We start from the raw sequence: 15,306 nt of genomic DNA on the forward strand, positions 1-15,306 counted from the left end.
ACTTACACAACAAACTCATGGTTCACGGGAAGAACGACTGCTGGGAAGCCTTAGTGTGAGTTCATATATCTCAAATTTTATCTTCGTGGTCTTTTCGCGCGATACACACATGAGTGATAGACTGCTCTAGGAACGTATGCTCTCGTAACTTTAACAGCAAACCACAACGTGATGCAGACCACCTTTCTTGCAACGTCTGCCATCGGAGTCGGCCGAGCATCTTCGTGACGCTTTCCCACTAAACCAAATGAACCTGTAATGAATCTTGCTGCTCTTCTTTGGATCTTCCCTGTTTTCTCGATATTCCTCCCTGGTAGTAATCTCAGACGAGCAATATTGAAGTATTGGTCGAAAGAGGGTTTTATAAGTACCGCCTTCGTGGGTCGACTACATTTCCTGAGGGCTCTTCCAATGCATCTGAAGTCCGGCGTCTGCCTTACCCGCGATTCATTTTGTGTTGTCTTTCCACTTTAAATCGCTACGTAAACATATTTCTCGATATTTTATGGGTGTGACTGCTTCGAATGATTATTCGCAATCCTATAATTGTATAACGATGAGCCTTTGTGCCTATTTATGCGCAAAGCGTTAGATTTGTTTATATTGAGCGTCAATTGCCACTGCTCGCAACCAAGCGCCGATCCACTGCAGGTCTTGCTGCATTTCGCTAAAATTTTGTAGCCTCACGACCTCACTGTATACAACAGTAACAGCCTCGAAAGGCCGGCCGCTGTGGCTGAGTGGTTCTAGGCGCTTCCGTCAGGACCCGTGCGACCGCTACGGTCGCAGGGTCAAATCCTGTCTCGGGCATGGATGTATGCGATGTCCTTACGTTAGTTAGGTTTAAGTAGTTCTAAGTTCTAGGGGACTGATGACCTCAGGTAAGTCCCATAGTGCTGAGAGCCATTTGAACCATCCTCGAAATTTTCCACGTTATCCACTATGTTATTTATATATATTGTGAAACGCAACGGTCCATACCACTGCTTTGGGGTAGGATCGAATTTACTTCTACGTCTGGTGATCTCTCCCGGTTGAGAATGGCATGCTTTGTTATATTTGCTAGAAATTTTTCACTCTAGACACAATGCTGACATATTTCAAAAAAATGGCTCTGATCACTATGGGACTTAACTTCTGAGGTCATCAGTCCCTTAGAACTTAGAACTACTTAAACCTAACTAACCTAAGGACATCACACACACCCATGCCCGAGGCAGGATTCGAATCTGCGACCGTAGCGGTCGCGCGGTTCCAGACTGTAGCGCCTAGAACCGCTCGGTCACCCCGGCTGGCGACATATTCCATAGCTCGTATTTTGTTCATTAGGCAGCAGGGCGCAACTGTATAGAATGCTTTCCGAAAGTCAAGAAACGTGGCTTTGTGACGACGCGGCTGTTTGGGGTTCGTCCAACAGAAAGTGTCCACTCACCTAGCAATGAATTTCTTCTTCTGCAGTCCGGTCCGCACGCTTTCTCAGTTAAAAAAGAAGATAATGTTCCTCTACTGGAAAAGCTGTACTAGAAGCATTAGACGGATCAAAGGGTGCAACAAGTCTTTTTAGTGTCAGGTTAACCGAGCTATTGATTGAAAGGTAGCTTGTGAGTCAAAAGTTTGACACATTGCCACTCGTTTCATACAAAGGACACTGCCAAGCTCGTGCCAATCTTAAGTTCTTGTTTCAACACTCACTCGCATTCATAGACACTCATAATAACCAGCTTATGATATGAAACCAACCCTAATACCAGAAAGCATTAAAAAACGGATTATCTGTGACAGAATGCTCTCTCAAATGTTATACGATTTGACCAGTACCAACGTTTAGTTTGCGGTCACCGCTTGTATAACATGCCACACAGATTTTGCCCATTCAAAGAAGACAGTTTGCATATTGAAATCGGAATAACATGCGTTCATTTCTCTCACACTTTCGCATCCACTTTGCAGCAATCCAAGGTTATGTTTTTGAATCTTTATCCTGCAAAATTATCACTTCTATTAGAGATATTTATATACGCATTCTAACATGATGATGGCTGAGTTCCGAAATGAGCTTTAGACATCACAAAGCAATTCTTTAGCCCAAAAAATACTCGCGAACGTACTGTCCTCTGATTGGCTGATACACAATTACATCGTAACCAGCTCAATATTAGTATTAACCGACGCAATTCCGTGGCTTTTACTTTTAATCAATCACAGCTTAATAACTTTTATGAACAATTTATGATAACCAAAAATTTATAAAATTCACATACACTCCTGGAAATGGAAAAAAGAACACATTGACACCGGTGTGTCAGACCCACCATACTTGCTCCGGACACTGCGAGAGGGCTGTACAAGCAATGATCACACGCACGGCACAGCGGACACACCAGGAACCGCGGTGTTGGCCGTCGAATGGCGCTAGCTGCGCAGCATTTGTGCACCGCCGCCGTCAGTGTCAGCCAGTTTGCCGTGGCACACGGAGCTCCATCGCAGTCTTTAACACTGGTAGCATGCCGCGACAGCGTGGACGTGAACCGTATGTGCAGTTGACGGACTTTGAGCGAGGGCGTATAGTGGGCATGCGGGAGGCCGGGTGGACGTACCGCCGAATTGCTCAACACGTGGGGCGTGAGGTCTCCACAGTACATCGATGTTGTCGCCAGTGGTCGGCGGAAGGTTCACGTGCCCGTCGACCTGGGACCGAACCGCAGCGACGCACGGATGCACGCCAAGACCGTAGGATCCTACGCAGTGCCGTAGGGGACCGTACCGCCACTTCCCAGCAAATTAGGGACACTGTTGCCACTGGGGTATCGGCGAGGACCATTCGCAACCGTCTCCATGAAGCTGGGCTACGGTCCCGCACACCGTTAGGCCGTCTTCCGCTCGCGCCCCAACATCGTGCAGCCCGCCTCCAGTGGTGTCGCGACAGGCGTGAGTGGAGGGACGAATGGAGACGTGTCGTCTTCAGCGATGAGAGTCGCTTCTGCCTTGGTGCCAATGATGGTCGTATGCGTGTTTGGCGCCGTGCAGGTGAGCGCCACAATCAGGACTGCATACGACCGAGGCACACAGGGCCAACACCCGGCATCATGGTGTGGGGAGCGATCTCCTACACTGGCCGTACACCACTGGTGATCGTCGAGGGGACACTGAATAGTGCACGGTACATCCAAACCGTCATCGAACCCATCGTTCTACCATTCCTAGACCGGCAAGGGAACTTGCTGTTCCAACAGGACAATGCACGTCCGCATGTATCCCGTGCCACCCAACGTGCTCTAGAAGGTGTAAGTCAACTACCCTGGCCAGCAAGATCTCCGGATCTGTCCCCCATTGAGCATGTTTGGGACTGGATGAAGCGTCGTCTCACGCGGTCTGCACGTCCAGCACGAACGCTGGTCCAACTGAGGCGCCAGGTGGAAATGGCATGGCAAGCCGTTCCACAGGACTACATCCAGCATCTCTACGATCGTCTCCATGGGAGAATAGCAGCCTGCATTGCTGCGAAAGGTGGATATACACTGTACTAGTGCCGACATTGTGCATGCTCTGTTGCCTGTGTCTATGTGCCTGTGGTTCTGTCAGTGTGATCATGTGATGTATCTGACCCCAGGAATGTGTCAATAAAGTTTCCCCTTCCTGGGACAATGAATTCACGGTGTTCTTATTTCCATTTCCAGGAGTGTATATCAAAATAACTACCCCATCAACAAAAAAAATATCGTAAAAAGTATTTTATTTTCTTAGGCCCATAAACTCGCTACTTGCACTGTTCGATTTCCGCTGAGTATCATTCATCCTTTTTGATACAATTCTCACGCTGAACTATATAAAAAAATGTAAATTAGAAACTACGGCGTGTACCCACTTTCTTCCACATGTGAACGTCATAAAAAGGTGTCGCATGTGTTCAGATGCGGAGAATATGGCGGACAATCGAGGCCCATGCGAGTGGCCCTGGGTACCCCGGAGCCAGAATGCGGTCCCCAAAGTGCTCCTCCAGGACATAAAACACTCTCCTGCTTCGATGGGGTCGAGCTCCGTCTTGCACAAACCACATCTTGTCAAAATCAGAGTCACTTTGGATAATGGGGATGAAATCATCTTCCATAACATTCACGTACCGTTCGTAGTCACCGTGCCATCAGGAAATATCGCACGGATTATTCCGTCATTGGACACTGCACAGCAAACATCACCAGTTGAGGGTGAAGAGACTTCTCGACCGCGAAATTCGGATTCTCAGTCCCCCAACTATACCAATTTTGCTTATTGACGAACCCATACAAATGAGAGAGGGCTTCGTTGCTAAACCAAGCCATACTGCGTGAACTTATTCCCGCCATACCCCGCGGCCAGTCTTGCAGTCTGAACGTCCTAACGCAAACTGTTCAGAAGTTACGACGATATTATTTCATACATAACTGTCACCCTGTACATTCAGTTAATAAATATAAAAATATTAATTTCATTTAATATGCCACCTTCACACCATCATTCACACTAATAAATTAGCAAATTAGCAATAATTAATGCCGGTCGCAATGAATACTGCTTTGTTTCCCAAATAGGAAGTTTTAACTGCATGATAATTTCATAGTCCGCAAGACGCTCACACCTTGCTGTCACAACCGAAACTACACCACTGGCCATTAAAATTGCTACATCACGAAGATGACGTGCTACAGACGCGAAATTTAACCGTCAGGAAGACGATGCTGTGATATGCAAATGATTAGCTTTTCAGAGCATTCACACAAAGTTGTCGCCGGTGGCGACACCTACAGCGTGCTGACATGAGGACAGTTTCCAACCGATTTCTCATACACAAAAAGCAGTTGACCAGCGTTGCCGGGTGAAACGTTGTTGTGATGCCTCGTGTAAGGAGGAGAAATGCGTACCATCACGTTTCCGACTTTGATAAAGGTCGCATTGTAGCCTATCGCGATTGCGGTTTATCGTATCGCGACATTGCTGCTCGCGTTCGTCTAGATCCAATGACTGTTAGCAGAATTTGGAATCGGTGGGTTCCGGAGGGTAATACGGAACGCCGTGCTGGATCCCAACGGCCTCGTATCACTAGCAGTCGAGATGACAGGCGTCTTATCCGCATGGCTGTAACGGATCGTGCAGCCACGTCTCGATCCCTGAGTCAACAGATGGGGACGTTTGCAAGACAACAACCATCTGCACGAACAGTTCGACGACGTATGCAGCAGCATGGACTATCAGCTCGGAGACCACGGCTGCGGTTACCCTTGACGCTACATCACAGACAGGACCGCCTGCGATGGTGTACTCAACGACGAGCCTGGGTGCACGAATGGCAAAACGTCATTTTTTCGGATGAAACCAGGTTCTGTTTACAGCATCGTGATGGTCGCATCCGGTTTTGGGGACATCGCGGTGAACACACATTGGAATCGTGTATTCGTCATCGCCATACTGGCGCATCACCCGGCGTGATGGTATGGGGTGCCATTGGTTACACGTCTCAGTCACCTCTTGTTCGCATTGACGAAACTTTGAACAGGGGACGTTACATTTCAGACGTGTTACGACCGGTGTCGCTACCCTTCATTCGATCCCTGCGAAACCCTACATTTCAGCAGGATAATGCACGACCGCATGTTGCAGGTCATGTACGGGCCTTTCTGGATACAGAAAATGTTCGACTGCTGCCCTGGCCAGCACGTTCTCCAGATCTCTCACCAATTGAAAACGTCTGGTCAATGGTGGCCGAGCAACTGGCTCGTCACAATACGCCAGTCACTACACTTGGTGAACTGTGGTATCGCGTCGAAGCTGCATGGGCAGCTGTACCTGTACACGCCATCCACGCTCTCTTTGACTCAATGCCCAGGCGTATCAAGGCCGTTATTACGGCCAGAGGTGGTTGTTCTGGGTACTGATTTCTCAGGCTCTATGCACCCAAATTGCGTGAAAATATAATCACATATCAGTTCTAGTATATTTGTCCAATAAATACCCGTTTATCATCTGTATTTCCTCTTGGTGTAGTAATTTTAGTGACCACTAGTGTACATGTATCTAGCTACTGAATCAGGGGGCATCTGTCATGCATACAAGAATCAATTTGTGAAGCTGTCAGCCTGTTACTGGCTCTTGTATAGGCACGATGTAAGGCGTTACGCCTCAGCACCAACCTCGGCGCCTGTATCTACTGCTTCCTGGTTTCGTGGACGGTCGGAGTGAGCTGTATTGTTTTCGGAACCCATGTTGATTCTTATAGAGCAGCAGTATTTGCTCTCCCCGCGGGCAGACACAGAGCGAGAAACTGGGCAGAAGCGGTCGCCAGAAGGGAGGAGGATGCAGCGGCTGCCCGCAGACCCAGAGCGCCATTAGCGAAGCAGACGGATGACCCCTGATGAGAAGCCCGGCTACCTGTTGCGTGGGAAGCAGAAGACGGCGACGACGCGCCAACCCACTGCCCGCAGCCGTTCCCCTGCCCTGGGCTCTGGCCGACAGACGCCGCCGCTGCGGTTCCGCTTAGCCGCCTCTTAACGAGGTGCGCCTCCGTCCACAGTTTATGGACTCCTGGCGCTGAAACAGCTACTGGCCACCTCCTACACTATACTCGTCTGGGGTGTACACTCGACGAGGCTTCGAACATGTGATGCTGCGTTCTGCAGGGGTGGTAAGCTCTTATCTCCACATTAGAATTAGGTTAATTAGAGATTAAAAAGCCCATTATTTTGACACCTCAGAGCTATAAGACGATTAATTCAATAGCATTAGACGAGCTCAAACATGTTTTAAAAAGCCTAAAACATCTTAAAGCGTGGGACCCAATTGGAGTAAATATCCATCTCATTAAGGACAGCACGCTTGTAAGGTGCCAGGACATGGGCACTTACAAGTTAGCTTGCCAACATTAGTTTTAATAATAAAGGGACTGGCAAGGGCATCAGATCATGACTGTATTGAATTATGATAAATATGAGGCACTCTCGAGCAGTATTTCCTGCATGTCTGCATGATTACGAAATTAACTTAAAGCGTTGGTGAAAAGTAGCGAAAGTTGAGAATTGTGGAATATAAAGTCTGCAGCGGGACGTAGCTCGCCGGGCCGCCGTGGGCGGCAGGTAGCGGTCACCGGAAACGCGGGACAATACGGCGCTTCTGGGGTAGCCCGGCATCCGGAGCCACCTGTGCTGGGCAATACGTGATGAAGAGTGGAATTTCGTTTGCCTAGGGGTGTTGAGACCTACTCGATCATTGGGTAGATGTCAGAAATGCCGTTCGAGGGGTTTCGGAGATGATAGAGAGTTCGACATTGGCCGAAACGGGGTATTCTTCCGCCGCATTTTCGTACGCGTGGGAGACGAGAGAATTGTCGAGAGGGGGACTTCGACTTCAGCCATCGAGCGGTACGGACTTGGAGACGGCGTCTTGGCCATCGTCTTCGAAGGGAGATATACGGTCTGTATCGCAGCACTGCACCAACACGAGTTCCGTGCAGAGTTCTGCGGTTAGAGCTCTTTGTCTGCTCAGAAGCGAGATTTTCACCAACGCTTAACCACTTCAAACAACGTACCTAATATTCTTGATCTGGTAGTTATCCTCGCGAGGTACCGAGTATTTATCAACGCAGCTGCAGGTAATAGGGGCGCGTAATTGCAAATTTTTAATGTGCCATTCTCAGGAGTGTGTGGGTGGACAAAGAGATTAACATTTTTTTTTTTGTAAATTTTGTCAGTTGTGGGAAATATCAAATTAAAATGCCAATATTACAATCGAATTATCGACTTCATTGTAGCTTTTACCCTGTCCCAGTAAGCTTTATATGTACTCTTGTCACTGCACAGCTTGCCCAGACGGGAAGCAAAGAAGGTTTGCAGTCTTCTGTGTCAGCGACGGACAAATAAGTTTACACGCTGTGTACGTTTATTCAATGAATGCTGACGAAATTATGAAGTCCTTACAGTAATATGAGAAACTGAGTCCGTCTTGATGCAAAACACCTTGTTGTTTGTTTACTTCTTTATTGTAAAATTGTTCAAATGGCTCTGAGCACTATGGGACTTAACATCTGAGGTCATCAGTCCCCTAGACATAGAGCTACTTAAACCTAACTAACCTAAGGACAGCACACATATCCATGCCCAAGGCAGGATTCGAACCTGAGACCGTAGCAGCAGCGCAGTTCTGGACTGAAGCACCCAGAACCGCTCTTCCACAACGACCGTAATTCCTTATTCTCCCAAACTAGTTTCGGTGACATATATCAACATCATGAGTAGGTTTTTTTAATCTTATTTGTTGTATGTTACAGCATGTTTTAAGAATTATTGTCGCTGTTTACGACATATTTTCTGTGCGTTTTTTTTCCTGCTGCCGTTTTTTACCCAGCGAACATCACGTAATGTTCATTGGATGGTATGTAGCTGCTTTTATGCACAGGAAAACAAAGTGCGATAGCTTTGTCCAAATAGGTGACAATTTGAGAAGATGGGACCTGGACAAACTGACAGAACCAGAGGTTGTAGAGAGTTTCAGGGAGAGCATTAGTGAACGATTGTCAAGAATGTGAGAAATACAGTAGAAGAAGAATGGGTAGCTTTGAGAGATGAAATAGTGAAGGCAGCAGAGGATCAAGTAGGTAAAAAGACGAGGGCTAGTGGAAACCCTTGAGTAACAGAAGAGATACTGAATTTAATTGATGAAAGGAGAAAAAACAAAAATGCAGTAAATGAAGAAGGCAAAAAGGAATACAAATATCTCAAAAATGAGATCGACAGAAGTGCAAAATAGCTAAACAGGGATAGCTAGAGGACAAATGTAAGAATGTAGAGGCGTATATCACTAGGGGTAAGATAGATACTGTCTACAGGAAAATTAAAGTGGCCTTTGGAGAAAAGAGAACCACTTGCATGAATATCAAGAGGTCAGATGGAAACCCAGTTCTAAGCAAAGAAGAGAAAGCAGAAAGGTGGAAGGAGTATATAGAGGGCCTATACAAGGGTATGTACTTGAGGACAATATTATGGAAATGGAAGAGGATGTAGATGAAGATGAAATGGGAGATATGATACTGATTGAAGAGTTTGACGGAGTTTCTTGCCCCTGAGATACAGGCTACCAAGCAAAGCAGTTTGATTTGGAAGGCCGATACTGTTCACACAAAAGACCTCTGTTTTGTAGGGGCTGAAAAATACATGTTTTTGCCCAAATCTGCACTCCTATTGGAAGTAGGTAGATGTAAATGCCGCAGCTTTGATACTTCTGAGGCCAGCTGTTCCTGTGCCAAATTTGGTTGAGATCGTTCCCAGTGTTTGGGAGGAGATCACGTATGTACGCACGTATATATATATATATATATATATATATATATATATATATATATATATAGTAATCTAAACGTAAGAGAATAAAACATAAATACATGAAAATAGTATTTATGTTTTATTCTCTTGCGTTTAGATTACTACTACAGAGTCTGAATTGTTCGAAACTTTGTAGTCCTACCTATATACAGATTTAAAATATGTGAAATACTGTTATTGCAGCTAGTATCATCACATATCCAGCAGCTGGCGAAATTTCTCTCACACTCTGTATATCAACGATGCCAACCAGTTTGCCTGTTCATTTTAAGCGACTTCAGTTCCCTGTTAAGGTTTCGATTGCAGTAACAATAAATGGGGCTAAAGGTGTGAGAGAGAGGTTGAAGGAAGAGATGGAGAGAAGGGGGGGGGGTGGAGAAGAAATGGACACAGAGAAGCGGAAGGACGAGATGGAGAGAGATAAGAAGAAGTATGAGATGTACAGAGACAGCAGAGAGGAAGAGGAGGAGGAGGAGGAGGAGATGGACAAAGAGAGTGGGGAGGAGAGATGAGGAAGAAGGAGTCTATGGCGTAAACCCAGATCCCATACGTTCTTAATTCTTAGCAACTGTGAAGTGGAGTACATACCGATTCCTTTTTTCTAGAAACTATTCAGTCCAATTGTGTATCAGCTTTGGATGTTCTGTATGGATGTATTTTGTTTATTGGGTGATGGTGTGGAACTGCTACGAAGTCGAGAAACAGAGTGTCATGTTTTTGGATCTCATGAACAAAGAGATCAAGTAGGCCTTTGCCTGATCTCCACTTGTTGGAACCCTGTCGACTCCTGCTAAGAAGTTGTTCAAATGGCTCTGAGCACTATGGGACTCAACTGCTGTGGTCATCAGTCCCCTAGAACTTAGAACTACTTAAACCTAACTAACTTAAGGACATCACACACACCCGTGCCCGAGGCAGGATTTGAACCTGCGACCGTAGCAGCAGCGCGGCTCCGGACTGGAGCGCCTTTAACCGCACGGCCACCGCGGCCGGCTAAGAAGTTGTTCATTCTCCATTGTATATACAATCGAAAGCCTTTGGTAAGACACAAATTATGTCACCAGATATTCTCAATGGTAATAATTTACGATTCCCCCGTGCCACCTGGAATGCTAGTAAAATCGGTTGCAGGTGTTTTGGCGGTTGGACTTCCGTGTCCACACAGCCGTCCTCCAGACAGCGGTTCGCCGTATCTCGCTGGAGATCGCGCTGCTCTGGTTCCAGAGCCGTGCTGTCGATGTGGCCAGCATTTGCAACAACGGTGGTTGTCGGGAAGGCGAAAGCTGCGCCGCGCAGACATCCACCTGCCGCCTCCGCGCCTTTTAAGGATCGCCCTATCAGAGCCTCCATCTCCCCCATCTCCGTCGACTGCCATACAGAGGGCGCGCCGGCGTCTGGAACTGACGGTAAATTCCAGCATGCTTTGCCGTTCCGACTAGAACGAGCATTTCAACAGAACCTTCTGTCGTATTTCAAGTCCCTCCTAGTGTATCAATATAAATAAATAAATAAATAAGAAACTATTCTGATTACACTCCTAATACTTTTGAATTGAGTTGGGCGTGCAACCCACCACTGTGAGCTTTAAAATATCGCCATAAAACGGGGTGAATAGTAAAGTTTTCAGCTTTAAAAGAAACAAATGATGATTTTACAAAGAAAATGAAAATCGAAATTATATGAGATTACGGTTCGTGTGCCTAATTTTGAACTTACAATTGGTTTTGGAAAGTAGCTCATGATTTTATAAAAAAAAACTTGGTGTTTCTGTTTAAACCTTTTTATTGTTTGTTTATTGGTCCTTTGGATGAATGGGGACGTGTTCTTCGAATAAGACACAAAATTTACCTGGTTCGAAAGTTTCATCAATACAAAACTAAGAAGGCTGCTTGAACTGTGATTTTTTTATGTTTCGAAAATAAACAATGTTGGATCTCTAGTTACGTTATTGTAACATTGTCCGCCTCGATAGCTGAGTGTTCAGCGAGGCGGAATGCCATGCAATGGGGCCCGGATTCGATTCCCGGTTGGCTCTGAGATTTTCTCCGCTCAGGGTCTGGGTGTTGTGCTGTCTTCATCATCATCTCATCCCCATCGACACACATGTCACCGAAGCGGAGTCACCTAAACAGACTTGCACCTACCCGACGGGAGGTCCTAGCCACACGACATTTCATTTCATTTCATTGTAACATTATGACTGCACCATGTAATGATTGCAGCATTAAAGCAAAAATTGTACCCAGTGTCGACTACAAACACGGCTGTCTTTGTGAGGGTTTCCCTGTGAGGTTTGCAGAAGGTATGGTCACGCGCTTCCGGGTGTCCAGACTAATCAGAGGACTGCCAGCACACAAAGCGGGCTGGAATGCAACTTGCGAGTACACCACTATTTTGTGTACTGTGGCGAGGAGGCGATGTGCTTGGGGATGAATGCGTGCTGAGGTCATTTATGTTATTGCGATTATTCGTAAGAATTCCATATCTGCAAAATTCGTGATGTACTTCATGGTTAAATTTTCACTAATCCACGTTGCGAAATTTCTATAAGCAGCGCGTGTGGACTCACGCTCCACGCGTCGTTACAGACTTTTTGGGTCCTTTTTAGGTCACTCCAAAGAGTGTTTCGGTCAATTCAGACACACTTTCGATCAGTTGAGATTATTAAGTGCTTTGTACTATGTATAGAAACGTTGTTCAGATAATTAGTACATATTTGTATTTTACCTAGTAAATGCCTTTCCTGCACTACGAGATGATGTGCTATTTGTTCATTTGATTTTCAAGCCATTTATATGAAGTATCTAAATATTCTGTCTTATTTCGATTTCCCTGATCATTTATTTATTATAACTGCACAAAGAGATTGATACTTTGCAACCATTTTAGGATCGCACAATACAGTACTGACTGATTTATTCAACTATGATCACGTAGCACTTTCATATCAAAGACGGCATCACATATTCTAAACATAACGCTTCCAGTTCCATACACGCACTTTTCAGTTAAATAAGGTGAATTCGATACTGGTGCAATTTTCAGTGACGCCGTACTTTATTCTACATAAGTGTATATGTTAAATATTCTATATTTGACTGTTATATTACAAATCGGATTTCACATCCCCATTGCACAGTGAGTGACTGTAAGTCGAACTGCCAAAACATAGTGACTATTGCTGCAAAATTAGATTTTATTCTTCATATTCATTTTTGTTCAAATTCCTGTTGTTATGATGACGGCGAACAAATCGTCGCCAATGTGAGTGGCTGGTGGCCATTGCTAAATAGAAACATACATATATCTTCTCTGCGTATACAGCAGGTTTGTCAGTGAAGTCGATAAGGGGCTGGCTGCATGGTCTGGGTTGCAACGACTAAAATAATTAGAAGTCGTTGGTAAATATATATATATATATATATATATATATATATATATATATAGATATAGATATATATATATCTTGCTTAACTGGTGGTACAGGAGTTTTCATAGTCAGGATGAATATAGTTACAAACAGAGAGCTATATAGAGGCATCACATAGGCCATACTTTAACTAAGCGCCTTGTTATATGTTGCTTCCTATCAGCTGAAGGCTATACTAATTTCCTACTTGACGTCCCGAGCAAGAGTGGCCGAGCGCACGCTAGAGACTTGCTGCAAGCCGCGGAGCGGCGCTAGTCTCGACTCTTGGGCGCCAGCGATACTAGTACGGACCGCGGTCGATAACTGAAACCTCTAACAAGTGTGGTATCGAACGTTGATACCACACATGTTACTTTGCAAGCTATTTATCGTTATGGTATTAAAGTAAATGCGAACTGCTTTGGTAACTTTCATCTATCGTGTTGTACCTTGATTGATTCCGTTAATTAATCACATGGGTCAAAACTTTGGCTATGCTAGGGCATAGCTTTTCCAAATTAGAGCATGTTGGGGGTTTATTTGCGCTAGTCAACCAACTTCTGACAGAGGAGTCACCTTACATACTGATGCACGATGGGTAGTGTTCTCCTTTCAGCTACTACTTTTAAAGTATTTTGACACCAGTTCTAAGTATGAGTACTTGAAGAAAATTTTATGGTGGCCCGCCATATGCTGGTCTATGTCAAATACCGTTTGAAAATGGGACAATAGGCGGAATCACCCAATAGTGGAAAATAAACAATAATTGCAGTGGAATGTGGAAAAAAGTGTCGTTTCAGACATGTCGTACACTGTGGTAACTGGCCGAAGAAAGGTAATCGAAAGATTTATTACCCACCTAACAGACTTCCTTCCTCTCAGGTTGCATGTCGCCATTGAATGTGATATTAAGTGGTAAAGAAACCATAGGGTTGTGCCTTTTCTAGAGTGATTTAAATATTATTAAGAACCCTGAACTATCCGTTCTGTTAATGTCATGTTTTTGGTAGATTAAACAAATTAACCTAACTAAACAAAAAATAATTTCCCAAATTAGCACACGATCCAGATTGTGCCATTTCGTTTCAGATTTCTTAAGTTTGAAATAAACGGTCTTATATAGCTCCCATTTCAAAACTTGTAAAACAAAAGTATCTGGTATAATAAAAACTGCGAAGACATAGATTTTTCTGTTAAAATCTCTTCCTAAAAAAAGGCTTGTAAGCATAATTATCAATTTAAGACCTGAAAGATCAGTTCTTAAATTAACATTATACGCCTATATTTTAACTTTATTAATAACAACATTCTGATATTTGCTCCTGGAAACAGCCATGTCATCAATAATTTAATAAAATGCCAATGTTGGCAGTCTACCAGCACACATTTTAAATTATTTATCCACGTATTTGAATCTCATTTCAGTTATATTGGTGAAAGATGATATACAATGAGACATAGGTAAATACAGTGGAACAGGAGTTATACGGTTTTTCGTACATCTAATTATACAGCTCGTGCCTGGGTACCATCTTCGTTACTGTGAAACACATAACTTTTACTGTGCAAGTGATCATAGCTCTTAAGGTAGGCATTTTAAAGCCCACGTTTACCAGACATTTTTTCTTGTTTTGGTCCATGCAGCCTTCTCGCAAAATGTGGAAAACAAAGAGCTTCCAGTAGAAGAGATTTGTTTCACAGAATCAAAGATGAGGAAGTGCTCATAGCTCTTAAGGTATGCATTTTAGAACCCACGTGTACTAGAATTTTTGCTTCGAATGATGGTTCCTATCATATGCCTGAATCCTGACCACCCTGCTGGGACACCCTGTATAACCAAGACCATGTACTGTCCTTGTCCTTTTACAAAGGTGGTGTATGACGCATAATGTCTTATGGGTTTTTGAAGTGGTCATTCCTTGTGGTGAGCGTTTCTAATCCGGAACTCCGTCAATGGCAAGTGTCTTTTATTACTATGAGCAGTTATGAGTACTATGTAATGTCACTGGTTCCTGCACAACATAGTAATAAGTTTAAAAAAAAACTAGCTACCGCCCCTTTTTGTGAGGCCTGTTTCGTCGGTAATGGCGCTTGATTTTGCCATAAAACGGCGAATAGGTGGATCTGACTCTGTGGTGTACTGTATTTGCAGTAAACTGCATATAAAGGTGTCAATCATCTCATAACTTCTTTCTCTCGCTGGCGCGCGTATTTAGAGAAAACGAACACCAAATCACATATATCTATATTTGAGACATTTTCACTCACCTGCTGGTGTCTCTTCTGGCGGCTGAGCTGGCGTGGTAACGTTTCTGAAACGAGAATAAGAAATGGTCAGCATCAAGAGCAGACACAAGTGTGTGAAATAGCAAAAACTAAAAACGTCAATATTTTGGTTACTACAAGGTCTGCATCCACCTCAAATTGTCACAATGATAACATTCTGTTCCACTGGCGACACTGGATAGATTAATATATCCTTTTATTTTGAATACGTTAATGTGTATATTCATTTTCAAATGATTGTACTATGTCCAATGTGTACAAAACAGA

The 15,306-nt window shown here is 44.4% G+C and overlaps 1 protein-coding gene across 1 annotated transcript in view; it reads right to left on the minus strand.

The window, feature by feature from the left end:
- Positions 1 to 15,056, minus strand: part of LOC126095004 (uncharacterized) — a 646,737-nt gene extending 631,681 nt beyond the window's left edge. Inside the window, exon 1 of the mRNA XM_049909661.1 lies at positions 15,022 to 15,056. The gene's annotated coding sequence lies outside the window, so the exon portion shown is untranslated. The remainder of the gene's footprint in view (positions 1 to 15,021) is intronic.
- Between the last annotated feature and the right edge of the window lie 250 nt (positions 15,057 to 15,306).

Source organism: Schistocerca cancellata, chromosome 8 (genome assembly GCF_023864275.1).
Source record: "Schistocerca cancellata isolate TAMUIC-IGC-003103 chromosome 8, iqSchCanc2.1, whole genome shotgun sequence".
NCBI classification, from domain to species: Eukaryota; Metazoa; Arthropoda; class Insecta; order Orthoptera; family Acrididae; genus Schistocerca; species Schistocerca cancellata.